Here is a 27,691-nt window from a genome sequence, read left to right as displayed (position 1 = left end):
TGTGGCTCACGGAAATTAATTACCCAGCCCGTGGTAAAACCATAACAAGCCTGCAGTGCTGTAACATTTGTGCTAATTGAAAATGAGATAAGTGCTGTGGGTACAATTTGCATTCAATGCAGTGTATTAATTATCTTCAGTTCTCTTCATGATAAATATACCTGACTGAATCACTCTCCTAATTTACCGGGTAATAGAGTCGTAAGTGGGTTCCCTTAGGTAACCAAGGGAAGGCACTGAGTTGTGGGCAAGATGGAGACCCTGGCTTTTCGGAGTACTTCAGCAAGCTTAGCTCATGTGCTGGGCTTGGCCTTGCCTCATTCCCAGGAAGACAGCGAAATCAACCTGTTAGACTCACCTAAGCTCCCTGCTCCAGGCCCTAATCCTTCCACCAGAGAGGCTGGCTGGCTCCAGAAGCTCAGAGAACACTCAAAAATAGGACATGAGGGGCACCCGGGTGGCTCAGTGGGTTAAAGCCTCTGCCTTTGGCTCAGGTCATGATTCCAGGGTCCTGGGATCAAGCCCCACATCGGGCTCTCTGCTCTGCAGAGAGCCTGCTTCCTCCTCTCTCTCTGCCTGCCTCTCTGCCTACTTGTGATCTCTGTCTGTCAAATAAATAAATAAAATCTTTTTTAAAAAATTAAAAAAAAAAATAGGACGTGAGAACGGATCTAGTTTAACCCATCCAACAGCTCTCCTGGCCACTGAACATTATTATCTCTGCAAGCAAGGGCCTTTACCTATTCATTGCTCCCATCTTCATTCAAAACATTTTGCATCTGGCTCTGAATGGACACGAATTGAAACTTGCAGTCGGGAAAATACAGATTTAAAGATTTGGGGGAAGGGCCACAGATTAATCCTTGGGGGTGATGATTTGGAAAAAGGGTTCAAATTACAAACGTGAACTCAGCTGTACAGCAAAGGCCCTCGGTACCACCCAACAAGGAAGGAGGGGAAAGACCCATCCGGTCGTCATGAACTGGAGATCCCCAACCAGCCACCCACTGCTGGCACATCTGCCAAGTCCTGCCATCTTTTTGAGCTTGGCCATGTGCTCCTCTGGCCTTGGCGTGTTGAGCAGCAAACACTGAGGGAGAGGTGACAGTTGATAGTAACAATAACCTTTCTCGAGAATCAAGAGCTTACTGTGTGTCAGGCACCAAGCTAAGCACTTAACTTACATCATCTAAATTAACGCTCTTTAGAAGCTCCCCTTACTTTGTCTAAAGAAACCCATCCTTTTTGACCTCACCCTCCCCAACACGTACAGTAATGCTCCGCGACAGCACCTTCTTGCTTCCTGTCCCAAACTATAATCACCTTGCTTGCTTGTTCACCTGCCTCTTGATTAGCGTACAACCTCCTGGGTAGAGTCCCAACTTGTCTTCTTCACCCCCATTTTGGGACCAGCACAGAGTGGGACACATAGCAAATACCTGTGGAATGAAGGCAAACTTGTTATAATAATCCCCTAATGTAAGCAGACCAAAATTCAAGTATCCCCGGCTCAAGCAGGGCATCCCACGTGTTCTCAAACTCATAAATGTAGAAGCATTTCATGGACCCATCCACAGCACCCACGGAGGCCAGGAATCCCGTGTGATGAGGGCCCTGAGCACACAGAATGCCTACCAGGAAATCCCCTCCACTCACTAGCAGGAAGGCACCAATCTGGTCCATGGGAAGAGGAAATGAAGCTGTAAATACACATGATTAAAACAAACCGGTAGCCCCAGGAAGCACAACTATTTCTGATGCTCACACTGGAAAAAGTTCTTCTAAGGACAGAGAAGATGCTGTTCTATCGATATCCCATCAAACGCTTGTCATCACGAAACTCCTGCCGGCCCATTGGTATTTCTATGTGGGTTAGAAAATGGTGCCCGTCAGGCTAGCGTGGCCCAGATGGGTTCAGGGTTGGCCAGAAGAGCCCAGCTGGATTCCAGCTCTCACTCACCCCTACTTAGGCAAGAGCCCCTGCACAGAGCACGACCTGCACAAAGACTGTGCACAAAGTGCAGGAGCACTGTGCAGGAGCCCCTGCACGAGCCCCTGCACAAAGACCTGCACAAAGACTCCTTCTAAAGCTTCTCAGCATAAAGTGCAACCTGGTATGTTAATTAGGCTCGAAATAAACAGATAGGGGGTAGGGGGAGTGCCATCTAGTGAAACCATCCCCATGGAGGACTTCAGGATGCAGTCCTGGTGTCCCCAGCTCTCAGTCCCCTGGTAGATGTTATTTTATCTTGAGCAACTCTGCTAGGTTATGCCTCAGGAGGACAAATGGTGGTGACTGCTAGGTTTCTCTCAAGAGGGGGTGGCAGGTTTTTACAGTGGCTAAATGAGCATACTGTCCATTCTGGTAAAAAGAACTGAACTCTTACTATGCCACCTCCTTCCTGTATGGAGTCATCATGGAGGCAATTAAGGTTAAATGAAGCCAGAAGAAAGAGGTCATGATCTGATAAGATCAGTGTCCTTTTAAGAAGACATAGCATCTCTCCACCATTGGAGCACACAATGGAGACAGAGGTCAGTCTACAAACCAGAAGAAGAGGCCTCAGAATAAAACCTATCTTGCCAGCACTGTGATCTTGGACTGCCAGTCTTTAGAAATGTGAGAAACAAATTTCCGTTATTTAAGTAACTCGGTCTATGGTATTTTGCTATGGCGCCCGGAGTTAGGACACTGCCCTTAACATCAGTGATATTCAGCTATCCTGGGAAATGGGCAATTACAAAAGGAAAGTGCACCATAGGGTGTGGAAGCCTAGGGTAGAGAGAGAAGATAAGCAATGAGTCAGAGAATACTTTCTTCGGAGAGTTATGCCCATTATATAATTGATAGGTAGCATGAGTTATACTCCTATTGCAGTATAGTATATTCTCAACACCGTAGCCAGACCGGTCCTCTTGAAACAATCAGATCTTATCATTCCTCTGCTCTAAACTTGCCAATGGCTCCATCTTCAAAGGATAAAATCCCAAGTGTGTACTGGGTCCTACAAGGCCCCCTGACCTGGTTTAGGGATCCTCTCTGACCTTATATCCCACTATCCTCCCCTTGGTTCATTCTGCTCCAGCCACGCTAACTTCCCACAGCTTCTCAGACACTGCTATGTACAAATATACCTCAGGGCCTTTGCACTTGCTGCTTCTTAGTCCTGAAGGCTCTTTCCTTACTTCCTTTCTGTCTACTCAAATGTCACATGACTGGTGAGGGCTTCCCTAATCATTATAGATAAAAATAAAAACCCACAACCCCACCCATGTGCCAAAACACACGTCCACTGCATGCCTTACCTACCATATCCTGCTTAATTTTCTCCACAGTGATTCTCAGAATCTGATATACTATCTGCTTACTAATTTAATTGCCACCCTCTCCCTAAAACAAAAGCTTCACACAGGCATGAAATTACTTGTTCTCTCTTATATCCTGAGCAGTTTCAATAGTGCCTGTCACGTAATAGACACTCAATAAGTACTTGTTAAGTGAATGAAAGATGTAAATGATTATAAGGTAGCAGATAATAGTAACTACATTTATTGTAGTTTTTATACACATTGTGCAGATGCTGGGAATTAAGTTGAACTCTACACACTGGGAACAGAAGTTTAAATACATCATTTCATTTAGTCCTTACAACAAGGTGGTATTATTCCCACTTCACAGATAAGAAAACTGAAACTCCCTGAGTAAGTCATCTGTGTAATTTACAGGGATAGCAAGGAGTGAAGTCAGTCAGGATTTGAACACAGGTCTGCCCGACTTCAAAGTCCATGCTCTTTAACCATTCTACACATCAACTGATATGATTGGAAGAATGTATGAAAATCAGATATATGTAAATTAAGTCTCTACTGAAATACATTGGGATATTTACTATTTAAAAAAAACTTGCAGTGAACTCCAAATTGTATAGTTTTAAAAAACACATAATCCCATTTATGAAATAGCCCTCTAATGTATCTAATTTTAGCAAATATACCAGCTTTATCTTAAACCAGTACAAACCCCTGATTCAGAAAAACATTTTTGTTTGGCGTTACGATGTCACATGTAGCATTTTTGCCAAAAGACTGACATTCCTACTCAGGTGTTGCCCACAATGGTCCAGAAATGGCTTTGGAACTCTCAGATCATACCAGGGAAGGAGGCAACCAGCTCAAGTTAGCCAAAAAGCCCACCTTGGACTAAACTTTTTACAAAAAGATGCAAAAAGAACTCACATGGTGTTGAAAGGATCAAAAAGAGGACTTCTTGTTATTGTTGGAAAATTATCGTTATTATCTTCCTTTAAGTATAAACAGAAAATCAAGTTTTCCCAGGCAATTCCTCATTCTATCACTTCATTTAAAATCACTGATACCATCGAAGGCGCAGCATAGCATAAGGACGCACTGACTTCATTGATTTTCCTGGCCAAAGTGCTGGGCTCCAATAGTAATTATGTACAATACATTTTTCAGATATATGCTTGTCCCTATTTTCAAATGAGGAGACATGCCATCCAGGAGTCAGGGGAGTAGACTGAACAAAGGGCAGGAGGAGAGGGTGTCAAGCAATCTGTCCAACTCCAGGCTGAATTCAGGGAGCACTCAGAACTAAGTCTTTTAAAAACTGTTCCTATTCTACAGGACACAATTCATACTATCAAAAAAAAAATTGCTCAAACATATGCCATGTTATTCTGCTCACCTCATTTGAGACGATTCATATGGCAGAAACTTCATTCAATGGGCCTCTATTCCCCCAAAGTATATTCCACTGCTGTTAATGGAGGAAACCTGGAGCAAAAAAAGTCCTGGAAATAAAAAAGCTAGTGGAAACAAGTATGGCTTAAGGAAGTATATTTACAGCAAGATTTTTCAGAGCCTTTAATATGCTAATCAGCATCTTAAGTCAGAGACATAGATACAGTGTTTCTCTAATACAGTTGGCAAGAAGCCCCTGGTTTTAACAAGAACCTAAAGATTCCTTTTCCTAGTCAAGATTTTAGGAAATGCTACTTAAGGGGGGTACAACAAACAGTCTAGGCTTCAAGGAGGTTACAATTTCCTTGAGGGGTATTATGAGTTAAGTTGTGTCCCCTGGAAATATATGTTGAAATCCTAACCCCTGTTCTCTATGGATGTGACCCTATTTGGAAATAGAACCTTTGCAGATGAAATCAAGTTCAGATGCTGTCGTGAGAGTTGGCCCTCATCTGATATGACCGGGATCTTTATAAGAAGAATGTAGGGGAGGGCATGTGTTGTAATGAGAACTGGGTATTATATGAGACTGATGAATCACAGACTGATACCCCGAAATGAATAATACATTATATTTTAATTAATTGAATTTAAATAATTTTTTAAAAATACATTAAAAAAAAAAAAGAAGAAGAATGCAGTGCGAAAAGACAGAGATGGGAGTTATAGTGCCATAAACCAAGGAAGCCTGGAGCCACCCAAAGCTGGCGGAGGCAAGGAGAGATCTTCTAGAAGCTTCGGAGGGAGCATGGCCCTGCCAACTCCTTGATTTCAGACTTTCAGCCTCCAGGGTCAATGTTTGTTGTATTACATGGTTTGTTGTATTACATGGTTAAGGCAGCCCTAGGAAACTCACACAGGAAGGTGAGGCACTGTAAGTAACAAGACGATGGTCAGCAGTGTCCAGCAAGTACAGTAAGCAAGGAAGTGGAACTTGTGAGGAGAACTTTCTGGTTCTTTCTGGAAGGAGGCCTTCCAGGAGGAGTGGGGGCAGGTGGGGTGGAGTGAACACACAGATCTTGTGGATTATTGGGGGGCATTCTCAACACAAACACAGAGCCTTGAGGACATCATGTAAAACCCTATAATCTTTCCTAGACATCCCAACAAGTTTTAGAAAATATACACATTTTCCATTTTTGCAAGCTGTGGATTTCTAGGTCAGCTTACAAGTCACAAAAAGTACAGCTAAATAAGAACATCTAAATAATTAATAATTCTAGATCAAGCCAGTCATACAACCATCTCGTTTCAATAGAAAGACCCAGAATAGGAAAAACAGCTCTGAAAATGTAAAGTAAAAATCTCCATTGAATAAAATAGCAGTGAAGGTTTACATGGGGGAAGGGACAGGAATCATGAGAACCTTAACTTTTAGCATGAAATGCATCTGTTAAATAGACCTACTAATGGTGTTATTGTAGCTAAAAACAGTGACTTGAAAATGTTGTGCACATTATTACTGTCATTATCCACCAACTGTAAGAATGCTATGTTAAAACTAACTCAAAACACCTCGAGAAAGGTAATTGCTACTAATGGATCTGAAGTGTGCAAAATTGGACATCATTACCCTGTCCTCACATTGCCGGGCCGGGGAAGCTGCTGCAGACAGCGGTTAGTAGGCTCACTCATCTTTCAATCAGGACGAAGCTTTGCGGAAAGGGCCTGGCTTGCTTTCCTGTGCAGCATGAGGGAAGTTCCACCAGGCAAAGTAGTATAGGAGAGGGTTTACGGGGCAGAGCCCAGGGCAGAAGACCCTCCAAACCTCCCCCGACGTGGCTGCCGTTGTGGGGGGCGGGGAATGGAGATACAAAAGAATCTTCCTGCCCCTTCCAGGGGCCAATTAGTCAGATCAACTGCCACCAACATGAGTTAAGTATTGCCAACCCGGGAATGGAGGGGAATAACCTAAAATCAAATTAATAGTGATAAAAGCCAAGCAGGTCACCTTGAGTCATCTTTGGCTTTCAGACATGGAGACCCCCTGAGAAGAGAGCCACCCAGCTGTCCCCTGTGACGGAGCTACTACCCTGCCTTGGGCGGTGCCTCCTTCCAGGCCTCTCTGGATAGGTAGAGTCACAGCGGTCTTCCTAGCTTAGTCCACCTTCCCTTAACTGCAATGACTACTTTTACTCTATGCTGAGTTCCCCACCTCCTCACCTCACATGTCCCCCAAATGTCCCTTCACCAGTGCTAATTAATAATAATAATTAAAATTAAAAACCTGTCCTTGGGGTGCCGGGGGTGCTCAGTCAGTTAAGCATCTGCCTTCAGCTCAGGTTATGGTGTCGGGGTCCTGGGATCAAGTCCCAAGTTGGGCTCTGCTCAGCGGAGAGCCTGCTTCTCCCTCTCCCTCTGCTGCTTTACCTGCTTTGCTCTCTCTCTCTCTCTCTGTGTCAAATAAATAAATAAAATCTTTAAAAACAAAACAAAATAAAACAACAACAAACAAAACCTGCCCTTACCTTTTCCCCAAACTTTCAAAACTAATGTTCCCAAACAGCACGTGTGCCTTTGCATGGAAGTTTTCCTCTTCTGCCCAACTCCCCAGCATACCTTCAACCCCACACCGATCAGGGGGGTAAAAAAATTCGAAGAAAGTGGATTTTGACCAGGAATTGCAACCTCTTTTCTGACTCCTGACAGCTTAAGTAGAATTTCCCTCCTTCCTTCTGGCCGAAACACAGGAGTACAAACGAAGGGCCAAATGCCCAGAAATTGCGTAAGTAATCCCTGACCATAAGAGAGCTGCCTAAATTCCAATTTAGGGGGAAAAAAGTCCTTCATCCACATAAGAAATCCCCCCCCCATCCACCGCAGCTCTAGGTGAGTGAGACTCCCTGCCCCCTTGCAAGCCTGTGATCTTGAAGCTCTGAATGAGTGCCTTTGCCCCCCCCAATCAAATCACGGAGATTAAGTGAGAAGTAGGGGTCCGAGTGGGGTGGGGTTCCCCGGTGAAGTTCCACAGAGCACACAGGGGTGGGGTACAGGAAAAACCACAGCAGGATAAAAAAGGAGGAAAGGAACTTGGCAACTTGGCAAAGCATTCTGACTTTTTAAACGATTTTCTTACATGATGCCCCAGTATAGATCATTTCAATTATTCATTTGATCATTCATGCTATGTATTTCTTTGTTTATTCAAGGATTACTTATTTAGGGCGCCTGGGTGGCTCAGTGGGTTAAGCCGCTGCCTTCGGCTCAGGTCATGATCTCAGGGTCCTGGGATCGAGTCCCACATCGGGCTCTCTGCTCAGCAGGGAGCCTGCTTCCTCCTCTCTCTCTGTCTGCCTCTCTGCCTACTTGTGATCTCTGTCTGTGAAATAAATAAATAAAATCTTAAAAAAAAAATAAAAAAAAAAAGGATTACTTATTTAGCATTTATTAACAACATCAGAGTTCTAATAGGACCTGCCAACCAAAGTGATACAGTTGCCTGAGGAATACACGGAAACCACACAGTGAATACAGAACTCACATTCTGACGTGGGAAGGCAGACCATAAGCATATAGATATACAGGCCAGGACTCGATCTTTTTTCTTCTGAGGAAAAATTCAGTAGGGAAGGGTGATAAAATGAAGTGCTCTTTTATAGGGGCTTGGGACATGCGCAAAGAACGGAAAGGAAGTGAGAGATCTCGGGGACGCCTTCCAGGCAGCAGCAGAAGCGTGAGGACCTTGAGCAGGGAGTTTCCACAGGGAGTTGAATGACAGCAAAGAAGCCAGATGACCGGAGCACAGGGCCGGAGGAGAGGTAAACAGCAGCTGATGAACTCAGGGAGGTTTTGGGATTTTATCTTGAAGGAGAGAAGAAGCTACTGGAAGGTTTGAGAGAGGAGCGATGCGACCTGCTTTAAAAGGATCCCAGTGACTGCTCCTTGGAGCGCAGGGACAAGGGTGGGAAGCGCAGCCCAGCTAGAAGGCAGCAATCCTGGGGAGGGACGTGGGATATGGGGGAGGGAGATGTAAAGAAACAGATTATTCTGGGAGTGCTTCGGAAGAGAGGCCAGTAGGATTTGTTCATGGGTGGGGGTGTGGGGAATCAAACACCCGCTGGAGTGACTAGAAGGATTGGCAAGGTGGGCGGAGTCCCAGCTGGCCCCCGGTCCATCACCAGCAGTGGGACTCTGCACACCTTCACCTTTCTGGTGACTTCTAGGTCACCAGAGTCTCTCTGGGTCTTCACCTCTAAGGTGATGGACAAAAGAATGGTCAAGTTCCCATGGACGTGACATTTTCCACTTCGTTTTTGTCAAGAAGTAAGAGTATAAAGAGGATCATTTTCTAAATAGTCTGGTATTACATCAGTGTTGTTAGGGCTCAATTAATCTTCTTTTCAAAAACCTATATTGTTATCATCCAATTTCTTCTTCAATTTTCAATTAACTCAACTCCGCCTGATTCTTCATTGCCCAAGACTTTGCCCGTGACTAGAGCAGTCCTCCACACCACTCCAACAACTTCAGGAAAACGTGACTCTTCTGCAAGATTTCGACTTCATTTTGTAATCTGTTTATATTTTATTTGCATTAGTGTTGTCAAATATGTCCCATATCCTGAAATTAGAGATGGACTGAAAGCCAAAAATGTTAAAGATATTGACCCAATGGGCAGGGTTAAAACTCCAGTGTTAAACAGGGACGGATGTTTGAGTGGAGACTGACTTTCTAAGTGGTCACATTATTACCAAAAATTTTTTTGTTAGAATGATTTTTCCTTCTATATGCGACTAAACTCAGATAATGCATACACAGAGGACAAAAGGATCCCTACACCAATGAAACAGCTTTGCAAAGTTTCTCAAAATGGGTCTGAAATGTCTGCTACCAGATAGGCCTCTAGTTCCAAGTCTATTTTAGATCTTACTATCATTAGGGGTACTAAACATTCAGTGGGTCCTAATAGAGAAAATATTTTGTCAAACCTGTTCCCAGATTTATCACTTATTTATTATTTAGACATAGAAAAAGTGAGGGCGAAGAAAAATGGGTAATAATACCTTTCCTGTTTTCCTTTAGAAATAAATTCGTTTTTCTTCCTTCTTTTTTAATTTTGGCAATAGCCCAATATCATTACACAGCCCTCGACTACTCCAGGCTGGCTCGGGGCTTGACTTGCTGCCCACAGCAAATGGTGAGGAGGTCCCCAGCCAGTACAGAACTCTCTAGAATGGGAGAAGTTGGAGGAGCCAAGAGAAGCATGCTGATGAGAACAAAGGGTGACAAGGGACAGCAGGTGGTCCTGCTGAGACTCTCTTTAAGGCATTCACCGTTTCACTTGAGCTTCATGGTACAGTCTGTGGAGGAGCCATCCCAGCGCTCTGGCCAAGAATGAGCCCTGTTAGGGATCCTTCAGATCCTTTAGATCACTTCTGCTGAAGCAATTGAAGAGGAAAGTTCGCTTTCCTCCTGCTCTGTCCTGGGTGGATTAAAACAAAACAAAACAAAACTAAGAGGAACAGAGGAAGGGAAGTAATATCATTCCCACTGGCTAGTTCAAGCTTTTTAAGAAAATAGAGAATTTGGTGGATGGGGGAAAAATCTAGGACTTAATAAGAATATTTTTGGAGCAGCCAGAGGGATGAGCTAGGGCAAGAGAAACAAAGGAGATGGTACCGCATTCACAGTGTAGTGTCTTTGAAAGCACAAGTCATGGGGATGAAGCATGCGGTAAGTATTGCAGGACTTACCAATGCAAGAGGAAAGCACTTCAAAAGCCTACATCCTTCTCATGGGAGTGCGTGTGAGGATAGCCAGTTAGCATTTACTTCTACTGCTTGAATTAATCTGGCACTAAGCAGTCACATTAGCTCCGAGATGGAAATAGGAAGAAAATCGTGTGCCCTCACCCCCCACGCATATGCACACGCCCAAGCACACAGGCTAGCTTCCCAGGGCACACATCGCTAAGTGATACTGATCATGGAAGTTCCATGTGAGCGGTAAGAGCCAGCACTTGGGACAGAGTCTGTGACATAGTAAGTGCTTTGTAAATATCTGTCAGATGAATGAATCACTGCGATCTTCCACACCGAGCCTAGAAGCTTCCTCAGAGTCTTCCTCAAAACAGCGTGGAGTTCGAGTTCACTACCAATCAAGTGGCTGCAGCGCACCAGTGGAAACCTACCTGCCATCTCTCGTGATCAGCTATATCGTAACACACTTCCTTCCACTAGCGGGAAATAGAAGTAGACTCCTGAGCTACCTTAACTCCCTCATCACATCCGGATGAATCCGATGGAGCCGTTTTCCTGTGAGGTATACAGCCTCATCTATTTGTAAAACAAATTCTGTTTGAGATAGAGAGCCTATAACGGACGCTCGCGTAAGTTACTATTTTTTGGTGCTGCTTGCACACACTTAATACTGATGTGTTTCTCTAATTACTGTGTTTGGAGTATATTTTAAGATTTCCTTTCTGGTAATTCAGGTGGACATCATAATCCTCACCAGTATTTCCAGTTCTCATTCCTACCTAGACATGCAGATGAATCACATTTTCCTGATCCCGGGCAATTAGGTAAAGTCATGTGCTTAGTTTTGACCCAAAGGCCATAACCATATGTCACTTTCAAGGCTGAAGCACTTAAGAGACCATGCTCAGTTTTCTATACAATCATCGTCTGCCATGGGCATCCCAAAATCATGTCTCAGGATTGGGGTACTGCAAAATTCAAGCAGACTGAATCATTGAGTCTCACACCACTGGATGAGTGAACAATAAATTTGGTTCTGTAAAGGCACTAAGATTTTGCTCATATTTTTACCACAGCATTTCCTTGCTTGTCCTGATACAGTGAGGAATGAGGTCTACCAGCCCTGACGCAAAGCCTGTTCCCCAACTTTGGCCCAGGGCCATTGAGGACTGGCACCCAGATTCTCAGGCATTACAGGGAACAAAGTTGATGGACAAGCAAAGCAGCTGGTAGAGAAAAGGGGTGGGGATGGGGAGGTTAGGGGACTCAAGAGAGAGGGGCTGGTAGAGACAAAGAAGATGGACAGCAGGATCCATTACCAGGAAATGAGTGGTCATGCATCTGTCCTTACCTAAGACCTCAGACACACACCAAACACCATCTAAGTAAACCCCCAGTCATCACTTCTAACTCTTCTTCACTCCCCTCCCCCGCTCTGAAACCTCTCCATGTTCAACCACGCGTGCTATCTCCCTCCCGCCAAGCGAAGCTAAGTAGAACACTCAAGTGATTGGGGCTGGGGTTTCTGACACTGTGTTTCTCATAAGCCGAGTCCCATAAAGCCAGAGCAAACTGGAACCTTACTCCAGATCCTAGTTTGGCAAGTATATAATAAGAGTCTTCAGCTTAAATGCTGATTGATCCAGTAATAAAAGTTTTGCATGAATTTCTGGCTGTTTCCCAAGACAGGTCCGGGAAAGGTAGCATTACCAGTAATAGCAGAAAACTGAAAATTGTCAAAATGATCAGCAAAAGAGGAAGAGCTAAAAACAAACAAAAAAGAGCACAACTATATTACACAATACTATGGGTAAAGCAAAATGGTGCTTTTGAAGAATGTTTAGTGGGATGTAGAAATACATTATAATGTTAGGTGAACAAAAAAATATGAAGTTGTCTGTACAGAATAGTCTCAATTTTACATAACAATATATAATGCATGAAGACTTGAAGGAAATAAAAGTTACCAGTGATTATCTCTGATTGATGGGTTACAGCATTTTTTATTTCTTCTTTAAAAGTGTCTACATTTATCAAATTCTGTTTAATGAATATATATTATTTTAAATTAGGAGAAACTTTTTATTTTTTATTGTGTTATTTTAGTCACTGTACAGTACATCACTAGTTTTTGATGTAGTGTTCCATGATTCACTGTTTGTGTGTAACACTCAGTGCTCCATGCAATACATGCCCTCCTTAATACCCATCACTGAACCAACCCATCTCCCCACCCCCTTCCCTCTAAAACCCTCAGTTTGAGTCCAGAGTCTCTGATGGTTTGTCTCCTCCTCAGACTTCCCCCCCATTCACTTTTCTCTTCCTTCTCCTAATGTTCTCTGTACTATTCCTTATGATCCACATATAAGTGAAACTGTATGATAATTGTCTTTCTCTGCTTGACTTGCTTCACTTAGCATAATCCCCTCCAGTTTCATCCATGTCAGTGCAAATAGTGGGTATTCATCCTTTCTGATGGCTGAGTAATATTCCATTGTATATATGGACCACATCTTTATCCATTCATCTATTGAAGGACATCTTGGGCTCTTTTCACATTTTGGCAATTATGGACATTACTGTTATGAACATTGGGGTGCATGTGCCCCTTTTTTCACTACATTTGTATCTTTGGGGTAAATACCCAGTAGTGCAATTGCTGGGTCAAAGGGTAGCTCTATCTTTAACTTTTTTGAGGAACCTCCATACTGTTTTCCAAAGGGGCTGTACCAACTTGCATTTCCACCAACAGTGTAGGAGGGTTCCTCTCGAACATCTGTTGTTTCCTGCCTTGTTAATTTTTGCCATTCCAGCTGCCGTAAGGTGGTGTCACAATGTGGTTTTGATTTGAATTTCCCTGATGGTTAATGATGTTGAACTTTTTTTATGTGTCTGTTAGCCATTCACAAGTCTTCTTTAGACCGGTTTCTGCTCATGTCTTCTGCCCATTTTTTGATTTGATTATTCGTTTTCTTGGGTGTTGAGTTTTAGAAGTTCTTTATAGATCTTGGATACCAGCCCTTTATATGATATGTCATTTGCAAATATCTTGATGAAGTTTTTTCATTTGGATATTTTTATCTGTTTTGTCGAATATTACTTGACTATAGAGTTGAGGGCCCATATCTGGGCTCTTTATTTTGTTCCATTGATCTATGTGTCTGTTTTTGTGCCAGTACCATGCTGTCTTGGTGATCATAATATAGCTTGTAATATAGCTTGAAATCAGGCAATGTGATGCCCCCAGCTTTGTTGTTCTTTTTCAATATTTCCTTGGTGATTTGGGGTCTTTTCTGGTTCCATACAAATTTTAGGGTTGTTTATTCCAGCTCTTTGAAAAATGTCATTGGTATTTTGATCGGGATGGCATTGGAAGTATAAATTGCTCTGGGCAGCATAGACATTTTAACAATATTTATTCTTCCAGTCCATGAGCATGGAATGTTTTTCCATTTTTTTGTGTCTTCTTCAATTTCTTTCATGAGTGTTCTATAGTTTCTAGAGTATAGATCCTTTATTTCTTTGGTTAGGTTTATTCCAAGGTATCTTAGGGTTTCTGGCGCTACTGTAAATGATATCAATTCCCTAATTTTTCTTTCTATATTACATTGTTAGTACACAGAGAAGCAATGATTTCTGTGCATTCATTTTGTATCCTACCACATTACTGAATTGCTACATGAGTTCTAATAATTTGGGGGTGGAGTCTTTTGGGTTTTCCACATAAAGTATCGTGTTATTTCCAACGAAAGAGAGTTTGACGACTTCTTTGTCAATTTGAATACCTTTTACTTCTTTTTGTTGTCTGACATATATAGAACATTCCACCCTAAAACAATAAAATGCTCATTCTTCTCGAATGCACATGGAACCTTCCCCCGAACAAACCACACACTGGGTCACAAATCAGGTCTCAACTGACACAAAAAGACTGAGATTATTCCCTGCATATCAAAGACCACAATGCTTTGAAACTGGAACTCAATGACAAGAAAAAATTTGGAAGGAATTCAAACACTTGGAAGTTAAGAGTACTCTGCTTAAGAATGTCTGGGTCAACCAGGAAATTAAAGAAGAACTTAAGCAGTTCATGGAAACCAATGAGAACAAAAACACATCAGTCTAAAACCTATGGGATACTGCAAAGGTGGTCCTATGGGGGAAATACATAGCCATCCAAGCCTTACTCAAAAAAATAGAAAAATCCCAAATACACAAGCTAACTTTACACCTTAAAGAATTGGAGAAAGAACAACAAATAAAGCCTAAGTCAAGCAAGAGGAGAGAAATAATTAAGATTAGAGAAGAGATCAATGATTTAGAAACCAGAAATACAGAAGAGCAGATCAACAAAACTAGAAACTGGTTCTTTGAAACAATTATAAGATTCATAAACCACTGGCCATACTTATCCAAAAGAAAAGAGAAAGGACCCAAATTAATAAAATTATGGATGAAAGGGGAGCGATCATGACTAACACCAAGGAAAAAGAAACAATTACTAGAAATTATTACCAACAGCGATATGCTAATAAATTAAGCAACCTGGAAGAAATGGATGCCTTCTTGGAGCTGAAGGCAGAGGCTTAACACACTGAGCCACCCAGGTGCCCTTGGATGCCTTCTTGGAAACCTATAAACTACCGAAACTGAAACAGGAAGAAATTGACAATCTGAATAGACCAATAACCAGTTATAAAATTGAAGTAGTGATCAAAAACCTCCCAAAAAGCAAGAGTCCTGGGCTTGATGGATGCCTGGGGGAATTCTACCAAACATTCAAAGAAGAAATAACACCTATTCTCCTGAAGCTTTTTCAAAAAATAGAAACAGAAGGAACACTTCCAAACTCATTCTATGAGGCCAGCATTACCTTGATCCCCAAACCAGGCAAAGACCACATCAAAAAGAATTATAGACCAACATCCCTGAAAGTTTTTATTTTAAACAAAATAAATCTGTATCAGAGCTTCGGTGATTTTAATTATTTCAGGGTATGTTCTGGGGTGAGGAAAATAGCCTAACCATCTATAACTTCTAAATGCAATCCTAGACAATAGTCACTAGTGTTCAATCCAATAGCTTGTTGAAGGGATGTTTCATTTTTATATTTTCTAGTTGATAGATTGTTAATTAAATTAAATACTATTATAACACTATTCAGAGCCTTGTTGTTAAATTATTAATAAAATTTTGGTAATGTAAGGCTATCTCCAAGTCAGTTAATCTGAAATCTAGGGATTCTTAAAATAATTCAGCATGGCTGGCTGAGAGGTGCTGGATTCTCCATGTTTTTGGCACACCTTACACTTACCTTTGTCAGGAGAAACACAGCCAGAGTGCGGGTCATGTTGGGGGGGAAAGCCAGGCCCACATTCCAGTCCCAGAGTTTCCCCTTTGCACCACAGACTCCAGGGCCCAGGCATTCACATAGGCATGAAATCTGTTCTAATGTCCAAGAAACCTCAAAGCTGGAAGGTGTCTAGGATGGTTTTGGATTTCCAGGATTGCTTTAGGAATCGGGGGATCTCAAAGGTCAGTTTTGGTCTGGAAAATCCTTCAAGATGAATCTTGAAGAGAACACACTAGATATGGCTACTGGGGCTTCCAAATAGGTTAAAGCTCCCAAGCACAAAGCAAGGACTTCTTTATCTTCTCCATCTCCCATCCTGGAGTTGATTTGGAGCTCATTACGTGGAGACCCTTTATTCATGCTACAGGCTGAAGATCAGCCCAGCAGCTAGTACTTACTGAGCAATGGCATGAGCTGAGCACTGGCATGGCACCGCCAAAGCTTTAAGGCAGATGATCTAGTGCTTCCTAAACTTAAGTGTGCAATGCTCATCACCTGGGCATCTTGCTAAACGTATGAATTCTGTTCTAGTAGATCTGGGCTGGGCCTGAGATTCTAACAAGCTTCCAGGCAATATTGATGCCTCCATGCTAAAATAACATGCCAAGGCATATATAAGGACAAAGGAAACAGAAGAGGAGAAGACTGCACACAACGCATGTCTCCAAATTTTGTGGGGATGGAAAGTTGATGTATGAGTGAAAACTGGCTTAGCAGAGTGGGAAAATATGAAGCCTAACAGTCTGTGGAGGCAATCAATGCCCCTGACATGGGATTGCTTCATAGTAGAGGACCCAGAGAGGCTCAGGAGGCAGAAGGGTGGAGCTGGGAGATGAGAATTGGCTGCTCCCCGCCCTACCAGCAGCAGCCAGACATGACTCCTTCCCAACCCAGCAAGCCCTGGGAAGTTTAATCTTTGTATAATTAGATCAGAGTAGCTCTGGTAGAGAAACCAGGAAAAACAGAGAGTAGAGGTGAGATGCTTTACTGACAGAATGTAGTAGGTGAACATTAACATTATCCTGTCTCCTCCCCTACCTCCAGAGCACTGACAACTAGCCTTATGTACCCTAAGGAAACTGATTCTTCTCTGAAGAATCTAACCTAAGAGCGACAACCAACAGACATGGATCTGTGATGCATCCCCAATAAGATGACCCCATCAATCACCCACTAGTGAAGTCTACCAGTACATAAGCCATGCCCCACCCCCAGAACTTGCAGTCTACCTCTGAGACCTTCCATTTCAGTGAGCCAACATTACAGAAAGTCTTCACCATGAAATATAGAAACCAAAGCAAATAAACCAAGGGAAATTTAGAAGGTATGACAGCTTATATTTCCTAAAGACAGCCACAATATTTGTTTCCACATTTTCTTTAAAACTTTGCCCCTTCTTTCATTGAAAGGTAGAGTTGATGTTGAATCTGGTGGAATTTCAATTAACAGAGTTGCACTGTCCAAATGGGAGCCACTACGTACATGTGGCTATGAGTACTTGCAATGTGGCTATAGCAACTGAAGAAATGAAATGATAATCATATTTGATTCTAAATAATTTTAAAATTGAACCAGTTTAAAATATTCCCCACTGAGTTGTTTTGATTGGACGCTATTTCACATCATATATTAAAATTCCAGCATCTGGTTAAAAAAAAAATAAACTGCCATCTAAACTGAGATATGCTACAAGTATAAAGCATAAACTGAATTTCTAAGACAAGATGAAAACAAATCTAAAATATCTAATTAATAGTTTTATATTGATTACATATTACAATGATCTTTTGAATATAGTATGTTAAATAAAATGTATTACTAAAATGAATTTCACCTATTTCTTTCTAGTTTTTAAATGTGGCTACTAAAAAAAAGCTTAAGATTACACACGTAGCTCATATTTTATTTCAGTTGGACAGCACTGCAACAGAGTAAAGGGGAAATGACACCATGTGACTTTTGAGGCTAAGTACCAAAAAAGGATGAAGCTTCCAGTCAGCTCTCACTCTCTTACAACAATGCACATTTAGGAGCCCTGAATGATCACACAGAACTCTATGTCTCTTGACCTGCCATGCTGGAAGGAAGACATGCCACTGTAGAGAAAGATGCCCCAGCTGTTTGGATCTTCTCAACCCAGACACCTAACATATGAGTGAGCCTTCAGATGATTTCAGCCCTAGTTGACATAGAATGGACCAAAAATGAGCTATCCCACTAAGTTCTTCTCAAAGTGAAGACTCACGAGCAAAAATAAATATTTAAATAAGCCACTAAGATTGGTTTAAATAAGCCACTAAGATTGGGGTTTGCTTCACAGCACTAGGAGGAGATGGGGGAGAGGCATCTGTGAGGAAGAAGCAACAATTTCCCCTGCTTTTGTAAAGAAAAACAACTGCTGAGCAGAAGGCCCTTGGAAGATTCTTCCCCTTTCATTCACTTCTCCCATCACACCTGAATGGCTTCTTTTGTCAATATAGCATTCTATAAAAGGCCCTAAAAAATTAAAACATTTTCACTGTTTCTGTATCCCTTTTGATAAACTTGATTTGCCCAACCAAGGGCTGCTGAACCACCAGCCTAACCCTCCCCCTTGAGAACCATCTCCGACCAACTATTCTCCAAACTAGCTGAGCTTTAACAGATACTTCTTATTAAAGCTCTACAGGAATACTACTCTTCTCCAAGGCAGAAATCCTTGAGTCTCCTCATACTGTAGCACTCAAACAAAGGCTTATGCTAATGGCGCTCTGGTTATCACCAGTTGTTTTTAATGCCAAGACTCTAATCACTGCCTGGACCCAATGCTGCTCAGCGCAAGTCACTCTGATGAGGATAGACAATGCAGGAGAACTGCCTCTTTCCCCCCCTTACCCCCTGCCGTCCCCCACCACCCTTCCCTACCCCCACCCCATTCTCTCCTCCTGGAGGCACAGGGCCTAGACAGCTAAGTAAGCCCTGCCCTGCCTAGTATCTAGTACTTGGCTCTCTTTATGTTGAAGCACAATCTAAGTCTTTATTCTTCCCCCTTCATTGTCCCTGGTGAAAACCTCGTGGTGGGTTTACTTGACAACTCGGGGCTCTCAACAAGATGGGTATGGGGCACCCAGATTCTAAGAAAATCCCCAGCCATTCAATGAACTTCTCAGTCTCTGTCCAGCTTCTTACATGTACAAATATGGTTACCAGTAACACCAAATATTTGAACCTCTAAAACAGTCTTATCAAGAACAATTCAGATTTTCAGGGACCACTCTAGTAAATTTGGATATGAGTAAAATAATCCACTGTAGAATCAAAAAGTTCAAAGAGTCCAAATATTTCACTGTTAGTATTTTTTACTGCTATAAAGAGGCCTATGAAAGAAAGGAAAAGGCTAAAATTGCTTCTTTAAGAACTCCTTAGAAAAGGTTAGTAAATTCCTGGATGATCTGAAATCCAAACTTAAACTCCCTTCTCGCTCTCCTAACACAATTGATTGCATACTGACCTCCCTGTGGTCCCCTGGATATTAACTTCCTCCTCCCTCTTGCTCTGCTCCACCTTCTGCACCTTCCCCAGACCCCCTTTCCTCTGCTCCACTGTCTCCTTTTTTTTTTTTTTAAGATTTTATTTATTTATTTGACACACAGAGATCACAGGTAGGCAGAGAGGCAGGCAGAGAGAGAGAGGAGGAAGCAGGCTCCCTGCTGAGCAGAGAGCCCGATGTAGGGCTCAATCCCAGGACTCTGCGATCATGACCTGAGCCAAAGGCAGAGGCTTTAACCCAGTGAGACACCCAGGTGCCCCTTTACTGCCCCCTTCTTAAACACATGCTTCCTCACTGGACAATATTGCTTCATAATGGTTTTTTCAACATAGCTGGGGATGAAAAAAAAATCCCCAAGTTCAGTTGATTTATAACTCTACTTCTTGGTCAAGATTAGATTTGTATTGCACCCCAAACCATAAGATACCTAGGAATAAACCTAACCAAAGAGGCTAAGAATCTATACTCAGAAAACTATAAAGTACTCATGAAAGAAATTGAGGAAGACACAAAGAAATGGAAAAATGTTCCATGCTCCTGGATTGGAAGAATAAATATTGTGAAAATGTCTATGCTACCTAAAGCAATCTATACATTTAACGCAATTCCTATCAAAGGACCATCCATCTTTTTCAAAGAAATGGAACAAATAATTCTAAAATTTATATGGAACAAGAAAAGACCTCGAATAGCCAAAGGAATATTGAAAAAGAAAGCCAAAGTTGGTGGCATCACAATTCCGGACTCCAAGCTCTATTACAAAGCTGTCATCATCAAGACAGCATGCTACAGGCACAAAAACAGACACATAGATCAATGGAACAGAATAGAGAGCCCAGAAATAGACCCTCAACTCTATGGTCAACTAATCTTCGACAAAGCAGGAAAGAATGTCCAATGGAAAAAAGACAGCCTCTTCAATAAATGGTGTTGGGAAAATTGGACAGCCACATGCAGAAGAATGAAAATGGACCATTTCCTTACACCACACACAAAAATAGACTCAAAATGGATGAAGGACCTCAATGTGAGAAAGGAATCCATCAAAATCCTTGAGGAGAACACAGGCAGCAACCTCTTCGACCTCAGCCACAGCAACATCTTCCTAGGAACATCACCAAAGGCAAGGGAATCAAGGGCAAAAATGAACTATTGGGATTTTTATCAAGATCAAAAGCTTTTGCACAGCAAAGGAAACAGTTAACAAAACCAAAAGACAACTGACAGAATGGGAGAAGATATTTGCAAACGACATATCAGATAAAGGGCTAGTGTTCAAAATCTATAAAGAATTTAGCAAACTCTTATAAAAAAAAATAAAAAAAAAATTAAAAAAAAATTAAAAAAAAAAAGAATTTAGCAAACTCGACACCCAAAGAACAAATAATCCAATCAAGAAATGGGCAGAGCGGGCGCCTGGGTGGCTCAGTGGGTTAAGCCGCTGCCTTCGGCTCGGGTCATGATCTCAGGGTCCTGGGATCGAGTCCCGCATTGGGCTCTCTGCTCGGCGGGGAGCCTGCTTCCTCCTCTCTCTCTGCCTTCCTCTCTGCCTACTTGTGATCTCTCTCTGTCGAATAAATAAATAAAATCTTTAAAAAAAAAAAAAAAAGAAAGAAAAGAAATGGGCAGAGGACATGAACAGACATTTCTGCAAAGAAGACATCCAGATGGCCAACAGACACATGAAAAAGTGCTCCATATCACTCGGCATCAGGGAAATACAAATCAAAACCACAATGAGATATCACCTCACAGCACTCAGAATGGCTAAAATTAACAAGTCAGGAAATGACAGATGCTGGCGAGGATGCGGAGAAAGGGGAACCCTCCTACACTGTTGGTGGGAATGCAAGCTGGTGCAACCACTCTGGAAAACAGCATGGAGGTTCCTCAAAATGTTGAAAATAGAACTGCCCTATGACCCAGCAATTGCACTACTGGGTATTTACCCTAAAGATACGAACATAGTGATCTGAAGGGGCACGTGTACCCGAATGTTTATAGCAGCAATGTCCACAATAGCCAAACTATGGAAAGAACCTAGATGTCCATCAACAGATGAATGGATCAAGAAGATGTGGTATATATACACAATGGAATACTATGCAGCCATCAAAAGAAATGAAATCTTGCCATTTGCAACAACGTGGATGGAACTAGAGCGTATCATGCTTAGCGAAATAAGTCAAGCAGAGAAAGACAACTATCATATGATCTCCCTGATATGAGGAAGTGGTGATACAACATGGAGGCTTAAGTGGGTAGAAGAAGAATAAATGAAACAAGATGGGATTGGGAGGGAGACAAACCATAAGTGACTCTTAATCTCACAAAACAAACTGAGGGTTGCTGGGGGGAGGGGTGTGGGGAGAAGTGGGGTGGGGTTATGGACATTGGGGAGGGTATGTGCTTTGGTGAGTGCTGTGAAGTGTGTAAACCTGGCGATTCACAGACCTATACCCTTGGGGATAAAAATATATTCTATGTTTATAAAAAATTAAAAATTAAAAATTTTAAAAATAAATAAATAAAAATAAAAATAAAAAAATAAAATAACCAAAGAAGCAAAAAGAAAAAAAAATGAAAATCAGATCATTTATTCCCCCCCCACCCCCAAAAAAAACCTTCAATGAACCAAAAAAAAAAAAAAAAAAAAACCAAAAAGATTAGATTTGTATAATTTAGGTAAAGACTTCCCAAGCCCTGGAAAGAAAAAAGTTCATGGAAGAATTTAGGAATGTTCTAGGAACATGTATCCTGGGACTCCTGAGACCCTATCAATTTATTTGATTATCAAAATAATGTCAAATATGTAGATCAAAATTGATAATGGACAGATATAAAAAGAGCATAAATATAAGACAAGATCGCTTAGCAGCTTTCCCTGAGATCTTTCATATCAATATTGAGTGGTCAAAAACCTAGTCCATGGAGCCGTTTTCAGACCTCCAGGATTGCTCTGATCTCCATATCACAATTTCCTTATCTACTTTCAGTGTTGGTGGTTTTAAAGACAGTGTACCTCTTGGAAGGAATCTCATCAGGTAGCATTAAATACAAACACTGCTGTGAAATTCCAAGGATAACTCGCATTTGATTCATGATTCCCAAGATATATATACCTATATTATAGGCAACCACATTGACAGGAGCTCTAAAACTGAGAAGACCTCAGGATTCTCCTGAAGCAAATGGCATCACAAGGAGACAGCTTTCCTGAGAACTTGACCAAACAGCTCACAACTAGACCTGGGCAGCTTTGGCCCATGATCTCCAATCAAGACCCTAGAACACAGGAAGCCACTGCCCCTCATCCCCTGATCTGTCTCTTTCTCCTCCTTTTCATAACTATCTTTTCCCTTCTCTTTGTTTAAAACCTTGTTGAAATGAGATTCTTAAAATTCTTTCCACTAATAATGTTATTCCAGATGCCAGAGATTAAACCTTGGTAAATCAAGAGGATGAACAAAATGCTAGGCAAATTTACTGATATGAAATCTCCCTTCTCTTTGGGTTGAGGATGGAGTTCTGGATGACTGTAAGTGGGGTAGGATCTGGACTAATAAGCATTATCGAAGGCCTTCTGATACTTCATTTAATAGATGTTTTCTCTATAGCCACTCACTGTGTTCTCTCCAGAGTCTTAAATGCTTCTAGTCAGCCACTTTCTCAAAAAATTATTGAACTTCAACTACAAAGGGAAGAGTCACAAGAAACTCTCCTAGTAATCCTCACCAGTGAATCTGAGACTACAGTTAACACAAGTTATATCATTTGAAGGAGGGAATAAATCAGAATTTGATCAGATGATGGGAACTGTTGACCAAGAGAAGGGACTGTAAGAGACTAAGCAACTGAAAACCCCACTGTGGCCCTTGTATGACTTGGCCCCTACATCTATAGTTTTCACTGCTCCTGATAAAATCCAACCTCCTACCCAATGACTGTTAAACCACAAAGTCAATTCCTCCTTCTAACGGTGCTCTTGCTGATTTCCTTCCATACCTGCTGACTATGGTTTTACTGTTTAACAATTTTTGTGTCCACTGTGGACAAAGAATGCAAAGAAATTATGAAAAATTAAAAACTGCTGTGTGAGGGTAGTGAGACTATTAAGAATTGTTCTATTTACCAGATTTTCTCTAAGGTAGATATATTATCTTAATATTAACTATATTTCCTAATGGAAGAGGGGAGATATGTGTTACTCGATTTCTACACAATTATAACCACTCCAAGAAAACATTTCCAAGAACATCTTAAGAATTTTACATTTTCCACAAAGATAGTCAAGTCAAGTCTCAGGTCATCTGGGGTATTAGTTTCTTAAAACTTTTCGCTTAAAAAAAAAATAGAGTGTTTCTCCCTTAGAAATATGAATATTTAGTTTAAAAATGACCAGTGTCTCAAAAAGCTTTGATTTCCTGCCATCAACTCTTTTCCAAAATGCCAAATTAATGGCATCTGATCCTAACAAAGTGAGACATCCATAGCTAAAAATGTCTTTATAATGGGGGTAGAGAGAAAGGGGGAAAAGCAGGGGTAATTTTTTCCCAATATGTTTGTCATTATTATAGGTTATATATACAGAAGGAAAGTTAATTAAGCTTTAAAAAAAATCCATCACACATCAATGGCTGCATTTTAATGAGTACAAAAAGTTGAGGTGTTTACTACCAATTAAAGTGGTTTTTAAATAAGCATTAATTAACACAGAAATTCAGAAGAAAGTTATACCTTGTCAAAGAAAGGCCAGTGCAGGCTATGCCCACTTCTGCTCCCATTCATATTCAGATAGTAATTAACACCAACCCTATATTTTCCATAATAATGAGGAGATGCTGTCATGTCTATCAAACAACAACACACACACAAAAGTGGTGGAATTAGAAATTCTCAACCTGAAGTAAACTTTTCAAATTTTTTCCTTCTGGGTTTTTCCCTCATCCAGGTCAGAGTTATTCAAAGAGGAGGTTAGCCTGACTTTAATGGTGGGTTTCTCTCTTTCTTTCTCCTGCTTCTGTGGGGAGCATATGGAGGAGAGCTCATTGGTCAGAGAGGTGGTGTTCAAGTCCCCACCAGCAAATCAGAGCAAATACCCAATCATGATTTAGGAGGGTCTGCAGTCCTTCTTTTGTTTCTCAATGATTCTGTTAAAGTGCATAATCCAGCTCCCTCTACCCCAATTCCTTTTGATAACTTATTGTCTATCATAAGGTGGTAAGGAGGAGAAAGATATAAAATCTTTAAAACCTGTAACCTAACTAGCACCCGGTCTGATGGGTGGTCTCATCCTTGGGTGAAAAGCAATGGGCACTACGCCTGAATTTGGGGATGCACTGGGAAAGATGCCATAAGGGGAGGTCATGAGAAAGATGTTCTCAAGCCCCAAGGCAACAAGTTCCAGAGGCCGATCCTCAGGCTTACAAGTCAGATTTTTCTTAGCAACATCCTTACTCTAACCAAATTAACATATAATTGGCCAATAAATGAGTATATTAATTTACTAATTTTTAAGGGAGGAATTCAGAAATTCCCATTCTAGAGCTTGGAATTCACATGTTCCCATTCCAAGGGATCCCCTCTCCAGCATCACCACGCTTAGGAAAGGAAGCTGAGTTATTGATCAGAAATCTTGGTTGGTGAATTCAAAATCAGACGAGGGAAGCAGAATAGCTTGGGAGGGTTCTGGAATTGCCCCTCTGCACCACAGGGAGCCTCTCCCCCATGTTCAAAGCACTACGATCCCCACACAGTGCTTCTCCCTTAGTGCTGCAAACACCCCCACTTCGGTCTCTCTGGACTCCCAATTTTCAGAGCAGAGTCCTCCCCCGTTTACCAACACATGTTCTGCTATATCTAATGGTAAAATTCCTCATGTAGTGTTAATTTACTTAGTCAAAGTCTCAACACGTGAGCAGCTCTTCACAATCATGGTATTTAATGACCCAAGGACAGAACACCAAATAAGAAAGATCGACTCCAGGAGTCCCCATTGCACAGGTTTTGGATCAATTCAGCTAAGTTGTTGTGGAGTGGATTCTTAAAGCTAAAGAGCCGGAGGAGGCGCGGGAGGAAGCCTGGGGGGAGGCTGCACCATTTCTCCTCAACGGTCCAAAAGGTGGCAGGATGCTTCCAGAAACTCACCCACAGCAATGGGACAAAATCTACCCTTCTTTCCGGCCTCAGTGTGAGCTCAGCATCATTCGCAAATAACGAGAGAGCTGAAGGATGGTTTGATCGTATGACCCTTTGGTGCCAGACTGCACTTTCAGTGTATACTCATTACAAGCCTGTGGTACTTCCAGAACTATCTTTCGGACAGGTTTAGGGAGCAATCCAGTTGGAAAGGGCTGAGGAACTTGTCTGGAAGCCACATCTGCTAAGCAAGCATGCCATTTTTTTCTAGACTGAATTTACTGGGCGATGCTGACAAATTTAAGGGAGGAAGTAAAAACTGCTTTTGATTGTAGGATCACTGGGGCATGGGGGAAGGCCTAATTTATCTTTAAATCATGTACAGTGCCCAGCAGGATAAGTAGTGCAAGACAAGGGTTCAAATGTTTATCAAATGAATGACGAGTGAGCCTTTAGTTCCATGTCAAAGACAACAAAGTCATGCCTGAGTCTTTTTTCCCTCATGAGCCCGCTGGCTCCCTTCTAGTTTTGTGGCTAGCGACCACACGTGTCATTTATACCAACTTGTGTATCTGCCTGGGAACAGACCGATAATGGATCAGCAAAACAAAACCAAAACTGAAACAAAAACCCCAAAATCTAAAGAACCCAGGCATTTACTTAGAAAGAGAACAGGCTGAATGGACACATCAGAGAAGGTGGGGCTGGCCATCAAGGCGGGGAGGGAGGCGGACAGTGGCCCTGACCTCACTGAGGAGCCAGACAGCACTGATATGCCCCTCAACCTGCAGCCACTCTACCTCATCCCTCTTTAAAAAACAGCGGTTCATTGTCGGCACTCCCTGCTGTCTTATCGGACCCATCTGTACAGGAACCAACAGGCTTCAGAGAACAGTTTAGCACGAGTGTGCTTCGTAGGAGAGAACGGGAAGAGGGTGGCGGTCCCCCAAATTCCAGAAGTATGAAAATCTCCTGCCTAACATGGCTGCCACCGGGGCTCCTGCTTCTCCTTCCTTTCACTGCTCGCCTGGAGAGAAAAAAAATGCTCATTTGGGCAATGTTTAAACATGCAGCGGGTTGTAGTTCTCTCTGGGAAAGTGAGCATTTTCTCCCTTAAAGTGGATATGGGTAACAAGCTTCCTTGGTCAAAATCGGGCAAAATGAAATGTCCTTTTCTCTGAAATTCCTCAGTTATGTTACACCCATTATCTTGCCTTATTAAAATGGAAAGAACTTTCCTCTGTGTGTGTCCTATTCTTCCATTTATCAGAATTGGGATAGATTGTGCCTTTCCACTCAATTTGGACAATGAAATGAGTTTCATTTTTATTTATGGGCTTCATAAATCCGTCTCACTTGCTGCTTTTCATGCCCCAGTTCCACACTGTTGTGTTGGGATTTCCCACCCTGCCAGGCAATTAAACCAAAAACTCGTGGAAAAAAAAATTTTTCTTTACAAAACTCTTTAAAACCCAAAATATACATAATCATCTCCATTCTGGGTCCAATATGTTTAAGGGATGGGGTCTCTGAGTCTTCTTTTGGAGCATCCAACTTCCCAGGTTAATTCTTCCCCGATTAATTCTGTCCTCGCCAAGCCCTCATTTGAGTTCTAAAGGTTAGTTCAAAGTTCCAGGATGGAAAGAACTCTTTAATTTTAGATCCTGTTTCCAAACCAGGTGCCAGGCTTGTGAGAAGATAAAACAGTGGCTCCCTGTGGAGGGACAGCAGCAAGCTCACACCCCTTGATCACCTGAGCTCAGAGCAGATGGGCCCAGAAACCAGGAGCGGCAGCATGAGTTCCATGTTCTAGGCTACATTCAAAAAACAGACAAACAAATCCAAACCCCAGCCAAACCCAATCACATAGACTGAGGGCTTTAAAGGAAGGGTGGAGAGACAGAGCCCTGTTTCTCATACTTTGCCACTCCCAGAGGAAGTGACTGCTGTTTTTCTAAATACACAACCCAACGGCAGGCTTCTACCTGATAAGGCTGCATCTGATAGATCCGAGAGATCTGATCCAATCTAATAAAATGTATGGGTTGTGTTCAGGTGTAGACCAGTCCTGTAACACAGAAGTCTAGGAAAAGAAACCCAACAAAACCGTCTAGACAGAAACCCAGAGATCTGCATTTTGGATAGTTCAGACACATGCCAAGCTGAAGTTTTCTTCGATCCTTTCTCTGATTCAATCACACACACACACAC

Source organism: Mustela nigripes, chromosome 10 (genome assembly GCF_022355385.1).
Source record: "Mustela nigripes isolate SB6536 chromosome 10, MUSNIG.SB6536, whole genome shotgun sequence".
NCBI lineage: Eukaryota > Metazoa > Chordata > Mammalia > Carnivora > Mustelidae > Mustela > Mustela nigripes.
This window is presented reverse-complemented; position numbering follows the sequence as displayed.